The 12,972-nt window shown below is 37.4% G+C and overlaps 1 protein-coding gene and 1 long non-coding RNA gene across 11 annotated transcripts in view; one reads left to right on the top strand and one right to left on the bottom strand.

Annotated features, from left to right (window-relative positions):
• LOC135435717 (phosphatase and actin regulator 4) overlaps positions 1–12,972 on the bottom strand; it is a 126,958-nt gene that overhangs the window by 75,727 nt on the left and 38,259 nt on the right. The gene's annotated exons all lie outside the window — the stretch shown is intronic.
• On the top strand, positions 616–1,005 carry LOC135435716 (uncharacterized). The gene is made up of 2 exons (XR_010437415.1): positions 616–829; positions 898–1,005. It is a non-coding gene; the product is annotated as an uncharacterized LOC135435716 (long non-coding RNA).

Raw genomic sequence — 12,972 nt, forward strand, 5'->3', positions numbered from 1 at the left:
GAAAGCCCTAAATATATATAATATAGAGAACTATGCAAAGCTTAGAGACTACTTCGACGGACATGGCAATATCAACTCGGATGTTGATGCTGATCTAGAATATATATATACATGCACATTTTATAAAACCCTCTACTAGAGTATAAGAATAAGATTTGCATATGCATTGATCTTAAATGCATAAACAATATAGAAATCATATCACGATCAAAAGGCCAGTAACTATTAAAATCGTTTAAGTTTTGACAAAGTTATGGAAGCTTTGGTTACTCACGGGCTTATCGGAGCTACCCCTTCCCAAGCTACAATCAATTATATCGCAATTCTATTTATACACATACATATCCTACATATCGCACATATTGTACATATCGTATATGGCTTATGTAAATTGACAATTGTCGTGCTCCACTTAAAGCTCAGTCAGGTGCACAGGTATGCGTGTGTGTGTATGTGTGTATATGTGTGTGTATGTAGATATACGCTCAGGCAAAGCTGATAACTAAGCCCCACAAATTGACAGCAACAATCGCAGCAACAAATTTATATTTACCCAACGTGACACACAGAGCACAGCAATTATTTAACAAAATAAAAAACAGCGACAAATAATAACAACAAAAAATCACTTTTGGTCTAAATGTCAGTTTTTCAGGCCGAGAAAAAAGTCAATGTGTCAGAAGTCAAGCAAAAATGTCAAAAATTAAATAATAATAAATAAGCAAAAGTGAAAAGCGCAAAAACTTAATTAAGGCCAAAGGAAAAACCCCAGCCAAAAATTTAAATGTCAGCCAAAGAAAGCAAGTGGCAAGAAACCCCACAAAAATGGGTAAAATTTAAAAAAAAAAAAAAAAAAAAGTGGTCTATAAATTGCCGCAAATTATGAGATTTTTGCAGAGCTTTCAAAAGCCAAACACTAAAATATTTGGCTCGAAGGTCGCAGGCGACGCCAATTGACGCCCAACAACAGCAAAATACAGCTAAAAGTGTAACAACAACGACAACGACACGAATTACCACAACAACAACGCGATTACTGAACTAATTTGCCGCGTCTGTCCATCCGTCCGCCTGTCTGTCGATTTTGATTGCAATATGAAACCTGAAATTAATTGTAATTACTCGCTGGCAAAAAAAAACATACAAAAAAAAGTGAGATAAAAACGCGAACCGTGTGTGGGCCCCCAATCGGCGCAGGGGCAGTTGTTTCGAGCAGGCTGCAGGGGGTGGGGGGAGGGGGGGGGGGGTGAAGGGTGTCATGAGGGGGGCAGCCCAATTCACGCCTGGCCTGGCACGTATTTTGACAACGGCGTTTCGGAAATGGAAAATGCTCAATGGAAAATGAAAATGGATGCTACTTGAGCCTGTTTTATATACCCTGTAGCCATTAAAAATGAAGAGAGAAAAACAAGGGTATCATGATTTTACGTGAATCGATGTAACAGGCAGCAGTTGATATTTTCGATCTCATAAAGTATATATATATTTGATCCAGACGATAAGCTAGGTGGATCTAGGTTTGGGAAACTACAAGAACAAAAGATCTGAAATGTTTTCGTATGGGAAAAAATATAAAGTTGGCCATATAAAAGAATCTAGACATTAATATGCGATATCTGCCAATGGAGAATATCGATAAATATCGATTTTGAGACAAAATCCTTAAGGCAAAAACTACAAAAATCAAGGCTTGAAATTTGAAGCATATATTTTCATATTGAAAAAAATAAGCATATATTTGGGCGTGAAAACGAATCTAGCCGTTTATATTCGATATCTCCTCTATTACCTCAAAGTCGATAAATATCGATTTGGAGACATAATTCTCAAAGCGGAAACTACGAAAATTATTTTTAAATTTTGAGACACATATTCAAGAGAACCTCTCTTAGCAACCAGATCAATAAGAGAAACCATTTTCCATAGAAGCACAAATGTTTGTAATGTCAGCTCGTCGCTTAGTTTAGAGGGTATCTTCCAGTCGATCACCGTCGACTGCAAACACTTTTACTTGCTTTGCAGTGTCGCCGTTCTGGCAAAGCGCAGCAAAGCGTTCAGTGCACATGCACAAAATTCAAATCACATTACGTATACGCAACGTTGCGCAGGCAATAGAAAACGTGAGCGTATCACATTGGCAATGGAACCACGGTTGCCCACAGTTGCTGCATTAGATCTGCGTGTGTGTGCTGTGTGTGTCATATGTGATGTGTGTGTGTGTGTGTATGAATGACAGCTGCGGCACTGAAGCGCAGCCAATGCCAAAAATAAAAAAAAAGTGACAGCAAACTGCGGAGAGCGCGGGAATGAGATCAGAGGGTAACAACTGCAGCTGCTCATAACTTTACTATCGATAGTTGTTGACTTTGGGTTTATGATGTGAAATCATAAAAAAAAAAAACAAAATAAAAAGAAGAAAAAAGCTTGCTCAGAAACTTTGGATTATCAGCTTGTTAGACTTGAGAGCAAACTAAATCAAATCTATTGATTTTCATATTGGCAAGAATATTTTCTAGTGAAAAAATGTCTATTCAAAACGAAAATAAAACGCAAAGTTTTATCTGAGCGCATCATTCAGAATAAGTTATTCAAATTAGTTGTTTTTTTGTACCAATCTGTTTTAGCATCTAGCATGAAAGTAGAACTTTCAGAGACCCTAGACAGTTGAAGAATTTGTTAAATTTAAGACATAGCTAGCTTATTATAATATGGCTGCTAGATTAACTTGCTAGATTGCTAGATTTCTAGAAGTTTTTCAGCAGCATTCAAATTCATTGACTATCTCTTCAGACTGTCTAATATAAACGAAACTAATGCTAACTATGCTAGCTTTCGCATTGCCAAAAGGATTGTTAAAAAGTAAGCAAAGCTAGCAAAGTCAGCAGACATTGTTAATGCATCCTATATAGATGTATATATTGATTAATGTCTTATTTATTTATTATTTTATTCATATTGTCTTTGGTTTAACTGCCTCAACTTCTTTGTCTCTAAATGTGCACTTCAATAAAATAACCATTTAGTTTATTTAAGCTTAGGCTTTATTTAAGATATTCTCTCTTATTTGTTACCCATTTACTTTTTCTGTTGTGTCTATTATATTTGGTTTCGTATTGTTTTAGCTTTATTGAATAGCTTTGCTTGAAAATTGTGCAGTTTACTTAAAAGCAATTCAATTCTAAGAATTTTCCAGTATTTTAATGGCATCAAATCCTTTAGTTATCGGTGTCAAAAGGTGACGCACTTTAGCAAATTACTCTTAAGCAAGAAATACAAATTTTGCGGAAAAAGCGAAGCAGAAAAGCTTAAAGTGCACTTAACTTTAATGCAACAAATAAAATAATATTGAGGAAATTGAAAAGTGTATTAAATCCACTAAGCATACATATATATTATATATATTAGAGTACAATATATAAATCAAATTTTGTATATTTTTATACCTATTGAAAATTTCGTAAAAGGGGTATAATGTAGAAGGTTCAGGGTATCCCCTGGTCGGGCACTCTCGACTTCGGCACTCTGACTTGTTTATTTTAATAAATTGAACCCCGGACCGCGGGCCAGCTAATCAAATATTTTTCAAAATGCAAAGTTCGTCAAAATCAATATTTATAATTAATTAATTATAATTATAAATTAACAAAATTGCGCTGCTATCTTTAACGTGCACTTAACTATTGAGAAACTTTTCAAATTTAAAATAGAAACAATTTAACTCCTGTTTGCGGCCTAACTCTGGTCTGTTTTGATCAGAAAGGCATTTGAATTCTGAATGAATTTTGAATTTTTCTTTAGAACTTTCCGGCTACGTAACGCATATTGTGGACACACTCTTGTGTTTATGAATCAACTCTCATTCATAGAATTTTTTTTGGTTTATTTCGTAAACGTTTTACTGGCTGCGCTCCGTTAGAGAATTTTGCAGCTACGTAAGACATATTATGAACATGGTGTCATGTTTGTTAATTTACTCATTTTTATTTATTTTTCTATACTTCGTAACCGTTTTACTGACTGCGCTGCTTAATAGAGTTAATAGTACAGCCAGGCAAAACATATTATGGTCACAGTGAATCTACACTGTTCTACAGCTTGTTATTTTTCTATGCTTCGTAAACGTTTTACTGGCTGCGCTGCTTTGTTAGCTGTTTATCAGTTATAAGCAGCTAATTAAATCGCAAATTCTATTGCGGTCAACCTATACATTCATATATATAGAAATATATGACGACACATTATGCCCGCACATTGCTACTACCACTCACATTTATTTATTTGTTTTTTTACCTATTTATTACATGTTATTATGCAAGCCATAATTTATTTGAAAACCGACTCGCCCTGAGCACCAATTTATAACGTCGTACCGCATTGCCTGGTTAGTCAATTTTCTCCCAACACTCGGCATTTGTAACTCCCAAGCACAAACCCATCAGACGTAATCAGCCCCCTGCCCACCTCTCTCCCCCCGCCACTCAGTCGTTTAACAGTTTGCACGCGTACGTCAAAGTCAAAGTCAATTACGATAGACAATTCCGGCGATTACGTGTATAAGCAAACGCGTAACTCTCGCAATTGTCAAAAATATTGTGACGATAAGCAACGAGAAATCAAATGAGAGGGAGATACGAGAGGGGGAAGGTGGCGAGATTTATGAGAGAGACAAAAAAAAGTCATGAATAACAAATAGCCATGATTCATGGGAAAATGCAGAGAGGCAGGCACAACAGATCGAAAAATATAACAAACGGCAAATTAAACGCATGGCCATAAATCGAAAAAAAACAAGATACATGCAGATATAGCCCGCAAAGATGTTGTTGTTGTCGCTGTTGCAGGCGCGTGTTTGGGCCAATTAAAAGGCATTTTCGATGCAACGAACAACTCGCAGCTAATTGCATTTAAATTGCATCTGACATTTGACATATTCGTTACACGAGCCAACAATGACATTCAATCAAGCGAATGCTGAGTAAAAATAGCAGAGAAATGAATAACATTCTGAGAATCGCATAGAAAGGCGCGCGCATGTGGCGCTGCTGAAGTGTCAGCAAGGGTGAGCCAGAGGCATTGCGAGGGGTTTGGTAATAAACTAAATGATTAAAATAAATAACAAGAAGCAACAGTCTAGTCGGGCGTAACGAAGATTGAATACCCTTGCAGAAATAAGGGATGTGTGATATATTTTAGATGTGAGCCACAGGAAGGTGTATTACAAAGACTTGTGAATCGATCGATAGTTCATATGGAAACTATATAATATAGTTTATGTTGACAATTGTTTTGCCTCTATATTGAGAATATAAAACATGGGGAGCTCCATTTTAGACCTATGATATCTACGGAGCCAATACAATATAAAAGCTTGATATAGATTCATTTTTTCTCATATGTTAGGAGCGTGCAGAAGCTTGTAGTTGATGAGCTTAGTGAGCATATCTTGAATAACGAAAATAGTTATAAATACAAAAATTCAATTTCAGACCGATTGCAGCTATATGTTATAGCGATCCGATGCAGCTGAGTGAAGTTAAATGAATATATAATAAATTTAAGCTGAGATAACTTCAACAGGGAGAAGTATGTTAATATATAAACAGTCAGATCTGCATGTATATCGATTAATGTAGGATCATATACATATACATATGTCTCATTGGTTGGGAGCTGCCACACTATATGATAAATATTAAATACCCATTGCAAGGGCAATGAAAATATACACTGAAGCGTGTTGTCTGTGACCCGCAGGCAGCTCAAATTACCTACAGCAACAATTTGTATTAATTTGATTTCAGTTCGGAGCAGGGCTGCGTTGGGGCATGTGGTGCGGGGGGCGGGGGCGGGTTGCGGCATGTGGTTAGCTGCCTGGTGGCATGTTGAAAAATTTACAACATTGTTCTGTCGCCAAAGTGGCTGTGGGCAAACAAGTTTATTGGACAAGGCCCAAACAAAAAGCAGAACACACAAAAAATAAACAACAACCGACAAATTCGGATGAGCAGCATATGGCCAAATATTTGCACACAAAACAAAGATACAAGGCAAAAAAAAAAAAAGAAGAATATATAGAGAAAAACAAATAAAATTTCATTTTCAATTAACATAAAACTTGTGTAAATCAAAACGAAAAACGAACAATCTGCGTTTTGTAACCAGCAGCATATGTATGTAGGCCGCATTTGCCTATATGTATCTGACAGATACAGATACAGATACAGCTACTGCTACGGATACAGAGAGAACCACAATTCAAACGCGCCCCAAACTAATTAAAAACATTTCAATGTACTGCATTTGACTGGTGGCAATTAAAATTGCTTGCTAAATTGGTTAGCTTTAAAACAAGACAGATGAATATTTGTCTACATATATAATATTGTGCGTGGGCCTTATCTCTGAATTGCTGACAGTTCAAAATAGTTCAACATAACCAAACAAATTACAGCACATATTTTAACAAACTATTTCAATTTTGACAGCAATTTAAATTTTGCCCCAGTTTGGCGATATGCAAGCCAAATCTTTGCATCAGCAGCAAAGTCGCTTTGGAGAAGAAATAGTATCTTCCAAGAGGAGGTTCTCAGACTAAGTACTGAGGCACTTTGGTACATTCGCAACTGGGATCTGGCATGGAATCTTAAAGTTCCCTTGCTGGGCGACCTACTACGACGCACTTTGATCTATCTCTAGCTGTATAGCCCTTTTCTCAGCTCACCTTAATATACTGGCAAGAAGGCTTTGCAGAAGAAAGCGACGGAGATTTCTCAGGATACACCCCTTCGCTCTCACAAGCCGGGTAGTTGGCTATTTATAAAATTAAAACCGAACAGTAAAAACAACGTACAAGACCTCATATGTAAGGTTAAATATGTAAATATACTCTTAATGTAAAGCTAGGTTAAGATGCTAAAGCAATGTATCAACAAATAAGCTAATAAAGTGGGAGAAAATATTACAGAAATTTTGTTTATATTTTTCTGTCTCCCCTTTATTTAAAAATTAGGTATGTCAAAAGTAAGCTAGCAAGATGAGTGCTTTAACCAGTTAGGAATTATAGGCTCTCATGTAAACTTAATTGCTTTTGGTGTGAAATGGCTAACAAGTGTCTACGAAATGGCTAAAATTTGAGAAATATATTCCAAACTGAGCAAAAAAGACTAAAATATCTTTAAACCGCAAAAACCAGCAAAAAGGTTCAATCGACAGCGCAATACTCTATTTAAATCACGTAGAAATGTAATTAGTTAGGTTCAAAGCGTGACTTTTCGACTGTTGAGTCGATAAAAATTAGGAAAATTACAAAAAATATAAGTAATTTTTAATTTTAATCAGCATTAACAAGCTAGTAAATGCTGCTCTATGTCTCTTTTAAAAAATCATCTTATCTAACCAAATACCACAGTTTACACATAAATACTATTTGCTTAAAGCCTTCAATTAGTAAACCCTCAACTAGTCTCAATTGATTTTTAAGCTTAAAACTTTGGTTGGCTGATCAAAAGGCAATTAAGACTTGAATATTGTAGACGACGAGAAGCTAAAATCCTTTAGATAAACACTTACAAAGTGTATTTCAGGCACACATCGCATCGCCAGGCTAAAGTTGTATCCTCTGTGTGTGTTAAGTAGTTTACATTTAGCTGGAAGATAAACTTTAAATACAGTTAATGAATTTTCCACAAGCTAATGGAAAACTTTTGTCAAGCAGCTGGCAGGAGAAGCAGGAGGAAAACTTTCACGCTGCAGAAATTGGCAGATGGCCAAGATAAACACACGGATTGGCAACGAGCTGGACACGGGCAACAGCTGCACAACCGAACAATGCGCCGGATGAGATAAGCGAAATTATGATTGCAAGCGAACAACTTTTTATCTAAGCACCATTGCAACATTTTGACGAGACTGTACCACACAATCGCATGACACGTATCCGAATGGATATCAATTCAAACTCTTGACCTGCAATTCCCCCCGAGCCAGTCGCAATTCCGTTTTAATTAAAGCGAATGCGAAAACTGACAGCATATGCAGCTGGCAAAAAGATACAAGCACACTCTTATTTATATCTTCATTAATAATAGGAAAATTGAAAAAGTAAAAAAAATAAACTAAGCAAGCCACATTTTAATGAAGTTGGCGCTGGCCACGTGCCACATGAGCATCCATGAGATCATCATCATCATCTGAAGCATTCAAAATCAACGTCAAGTCGCAGCTAAATCGTTGACCGATTGAATCGTCTCATCTTTTGACTGAACGGGGGGAATTTGCATATGCTTTATAAAGAAAAAACGAGAAAATAAAGATAACTGCGGCACGCCGAAGTTTTAATACCCTTGTGGAAATTTGCCTTGTGAAGCTTGTCAATGCACAGTTTGATGAAAATATCTTGGGGAACGGAATATGTTGCCAGACATAGAAAGACGGAGAGATGGATATTGCTATATGAAATCGAATATATAGTATATACTTTATGAACTTGGAGATGTCTCCTTCTATTCATTACACATTTCACGACCTAATACCCTCTACAAGGGTATACAAAAAAGTACAGCGAGTAAATTATTCAAAACAGAAATGAACAACTCTTAAATCAACTCAGAGCCAAGCTGGGGAAAAAAGTGCATTCCTTAATAACTTTTGTATTTATTGTCTGTAAATTATGATTAATTGAGGGCCAAAAATACTGGCTGAACCATTAAAAAAACAGGGGAATATATGGGGAGCAGTGCCTCTCATCTAAAACTTAAAATATTCCAAAAATGTCAAATTTGTCTTCCACAGCTTTTAAATTCCACAAAATGTGTTCGTTTAACGACAGCTGTAAATCGATTTTTATCGATCTTTAATAAAAAACTTTCCATTAGGCGCACAAAATCATTAACACTTCTGCATTTTCTCTTCTTCTTCTTGGCTTTGCCCCACACAACGTTTTCTGGTTCAAATTGTAGCTTGTTTTTGATTTCTTTGAGTGTAGCCCAGCTGGGTGCGGCCTTTTGATCGATCATTGTTCGATTTGTGATTTGTAATTTGTGATTTGTGTCAAGTGACAAGTTTATTGGCATGGTTAAGTCATAGTTAGTAGAGGAGCGAGGTGTTTGCCGAGGGTCATTAGGAGCAGCGTGTCGCATTAATCACGCAGTTAGAAAGGCTTTGATCTTCGTGGGGTCATCTTGGCTTTGGCTTATGACTGGCTCATTTTATGGCGTTTCTTTTTTTTTATAAACGCTTTGAAAAAGGTCTTAAGACGCCGCTGGCTAAAATGCTTAAACGCTTTTTTTGGCTCGTTAATTGAAGTTTAACTCTATTTTAAGTGGCAATTTGTTGGCCTGAGGCCACACGATGAACTATAGACTGTACACGATTTCGACTTGAACCTCGATTTGTGGAACTTGAACTTGTGCTGTTTGAAACTAATTTTAATTGAGTACAACAGATTTGCGCCTGAGCCCATGATGAGGCGCCAACTAGACATCTTTTGAGATATTGATACTTTCAATCGATATTTTAAAGCTCTTCCATAAGATTGAATTAAACAGATTTTCACCAAGCCACTTTTTAATGCTCCGACTAAAGCGCTTTTGAGATATTGATACTGCACATCGATAACTATCGATGACAAATATAGCACAATTTTAGGTAAATCGTAATGAAATAATATATTTTCTTAATCTTTTTTAAGTTTTTATCATTTTCGCAAGACTTGATAAACTGTAGATGTGTTTAAGTTGATATTTCTCTTTTATCCGCGCAACGCCGGCTTATTTCTGGTCTCTTTCTCAAGAATTTGGCCGCACTTTAAGCCCTCTCACAGCACAATTCGAGACGCCAGAGTTATCGGCACGCGGTAAACTCACGTTTTATGCAAACAACTCTTATCTTCGCATACAAATATGAAACGGCAATCGATGACAAAGAGTTTCATTGGATCGCCCAGTTGTGACCATGCAAAATGCTATCAGCTTCTTATCAAAAAGCCAAAAAATAAGAGAGAGAAAAACTCAAGCTAGAGCTGTGTCTGGTAAGAAAAATGGTTATTTAAAAACCCAACCCAAGCACAGCTCGTTGCAGCTATTTTTAAATCGTGACTGCAACAAAACAATAAAAATACAAAAAAAAACATGACTTATACAACTTGTCGTTTAGCCAAATGATGAGAATAATAAACGTGCCTGATGATCATGATGTTCGCAATGACGATGAGCTGCGGACTTAAGCTGAGCCTCATTAGCACCTCAGTGGCTCCGGCTTCGTCAAGATGCCCGCCCACAACAAGATTCCCACAATTGTGGGCTGAGAACGCAGAGCGCAAAATTATTTGTAAACAAATGGGGAAATGTTAACAACTTGCGAGTTGTCTTGCGTAAGAAATCGCTGAGGCGAGCAGAAGCGGGACGCAGGCTGGGAGGGAGGTGGGTCTTATTTACAATATCGAAGCGGGAAGGCAAAAAAAAAAATAAATAACAAAGTTAATCGGCAAACACTCGACGACGTCAATTTATTGATTAATACCCTTCGATTAGCGTGACATAGAAATATGCGAATGGGCTGAACAGCGAGGGGATGCGGCGGAGGCGGAGGCGGGGCGGGGCATGGCCAAATTTGTTTTCAACGTTTTCTGTCAATTGGCGCCGTCAAGTCCGTCCTAAAGAGCAGCCTTTGAGTGTCTAGGTAGCTGCTATTATACCATATATCAACAGACTACGACTGAGAAATACCCTAGAAATGCTATCAATGTGAGCAAGGTGGGAATAACCTGCTTTATGCGATAGATTTAGTTTGCAATCTGAGAAGATTTAACTCTCTTGATTCGAGTTATAACCAATCTGATTGAGAAACTGAAAGAGCTAGAAAATAAAACCGGCTCTTAACGGTTAACATTAAGTACGAAAAACTTGATAAACTATGAAAAGTACACCTTATAGAAAAGTAACTTCATGTTTTGAAAAACAACAAACAACCATTTAAAATATTCTCATAAACGGATAGTTTATATCCTAGATCGAAGCTTAACAACTTCAGGAAAATAAATAGTTGATATTACAAACAAGAAAGCGAAAACTCTAAGGAAAAGTAACTTCAAGTTTTTAATAACAAAAAATACCCATTTACATTTTTTTCATAGATGATTCGTTCATAATTTCGATTAAAGCTCGGCAATCATTTATTTGTTTTAAGCAAAATAATTGCAAATTCTTTTAATTCTTTCCGAAGACTGAAAGCTAGCTAAAGGTTTTTTTCTTTCATATCCATAAACCTATTTTCCCCATAAATATCACACACACATATATCTTACCCCTTTTGTTGTATCTCCCATTTACAGGGCATCACAATCAAATTAAATTTGGGCGCCAGAGCCGAAGAGCCGCCAACTAACCGCACCGTTCGGTCGGCCGGGAGGACGGCAGCGGGCAGACCAGGCAGACAGTCCAGCCCAATCGACAGGCCTGCCGGCTATGCGCAGCCTTGTCGCTTCTTTCAAGATATAAATAACACGGCCCCACCCACAAGAAATTATCCTCTGGCCAGCCTTTTGTGTCGCCACACGACAAGCGTCTCTGCACCTGCGCCGACCCCCAACGCCTTTGGGGGCCTCTTCACATGTCAGTTTTAAATTTAAAGTTGTTGCGGGCATCAACATTGTTGTTGCTGTTGTTATTATATGTATATGCTTTTAGAGTGTATAATAATGTGTTGGGCATAGAAGGAGACATCTTCGACTCGATACAGTATATATATGCTAGATCTGCATCAACAGACGAGTTAATATAACCATATCTTTGTTGTCCGTTCTCCGTCCGTCTGTTTCTATGGGAACTAGTCTCTCAATTTTGTAGATATCGTCTTGGAAACATTTTATAGATCCGCCTTTATATTGCGAGCAGAACATATGCCGGAATCGGTCGGATCAGGCCGCAATATTATATAGCTGCCATAAGAACGAACAGTCGATAAGTATGGAGAACTTTTATGTTTATCAAAATATCTGGACCAAACTTGGCATTTCCGTGTTAAACTATGCTGGTTACCTATGGGTCAAATTTTATCCAGATCACACTTCAATATTATATAGTTCTTTTGAAAGAATCGTTCAAAAAATGAGTTTTTGTATGGCAAAATATTCCCAGATATTTTGATCAAATTCAGCATTTACAAGCTTTATAATTCTCACTTATCTGAAACAAATGTCTGCAAGGGTATTCAAACTTCGGCGTGCCAAATATATCCGCACTTTCTCGTTAGTATTATTCTCGTTGTTGTTGTTGTTGTTGTTGTTGTTGTTGTTGTTGTTATTGCATTCCATATTTGTAGCCTGTTTTGTTTTCAGCCCGAGCTACTGTGCAAAGCTCTCGTGAATGTTTTGAGTATCTATCTGGCTTTATGACTACTGCAGCCGGTCATCTTCTGCCTCACCCTCTTCTTCTCCTGCCCTTCTCCTACCTCTTTCAACTCTGTTGATTTGATAGCTACCGTATTTTTACAGCTCTAATCGCAGCAGAAGCAGCAGAAGAACTGACAGAATAGCCGACAGCGAAATTGGCGTGCAAATTGAAAGAGGCGAAGGAAAAATTCTCGACGCTGCCATCAAATGAAATTTAAGTGAACGTCAAATGGGCGGCGCTGACATTGAGCGTTTTATATGTGTGGGGGCAGGGGGTAGGCGGGGCTGGCGCAATTTATCGATAGGCTAAATAAAAATTATCGATTTCGCAGCGGGCGAAAAAAAAGAGAAGACCGTTTGAAGTTGAGTGCGCCAATCGGGAATTGACGGCAGTTTCAGAGCTAGCAAAAAAAAATGAAGGGGAAATGAAAAGGAAAAAAAGCGTTTGATGCTTGCAATTTAAACGAAATTGAAAAACGTTGGCGGCATGAAGGTAAAATGCAACAAATAGAACCAGAACGAGACAGAGAGAGAGAGTGCGAGAGAGAGGGCGCATTCGGTTCGATTTATGTTTTATTGAAGGC

The sequence above is a fragment of the Drosophila montana genome, unplaced genomic scaffold (assembly GCF_035044405.1).
Source record: "Drosophila montana isolate Dmon_TW-CO22-7 unplaced genomic scaffold, ASM3504440v1 contig_3661_1, whole genome shotgun sequence".
Classification (NCBI taxonomy): Eukaryota; Metazoa; Arthropoda; class Insecta; order Diptera; family Drosophilidae; genus Drosophila; species Drosophila montana.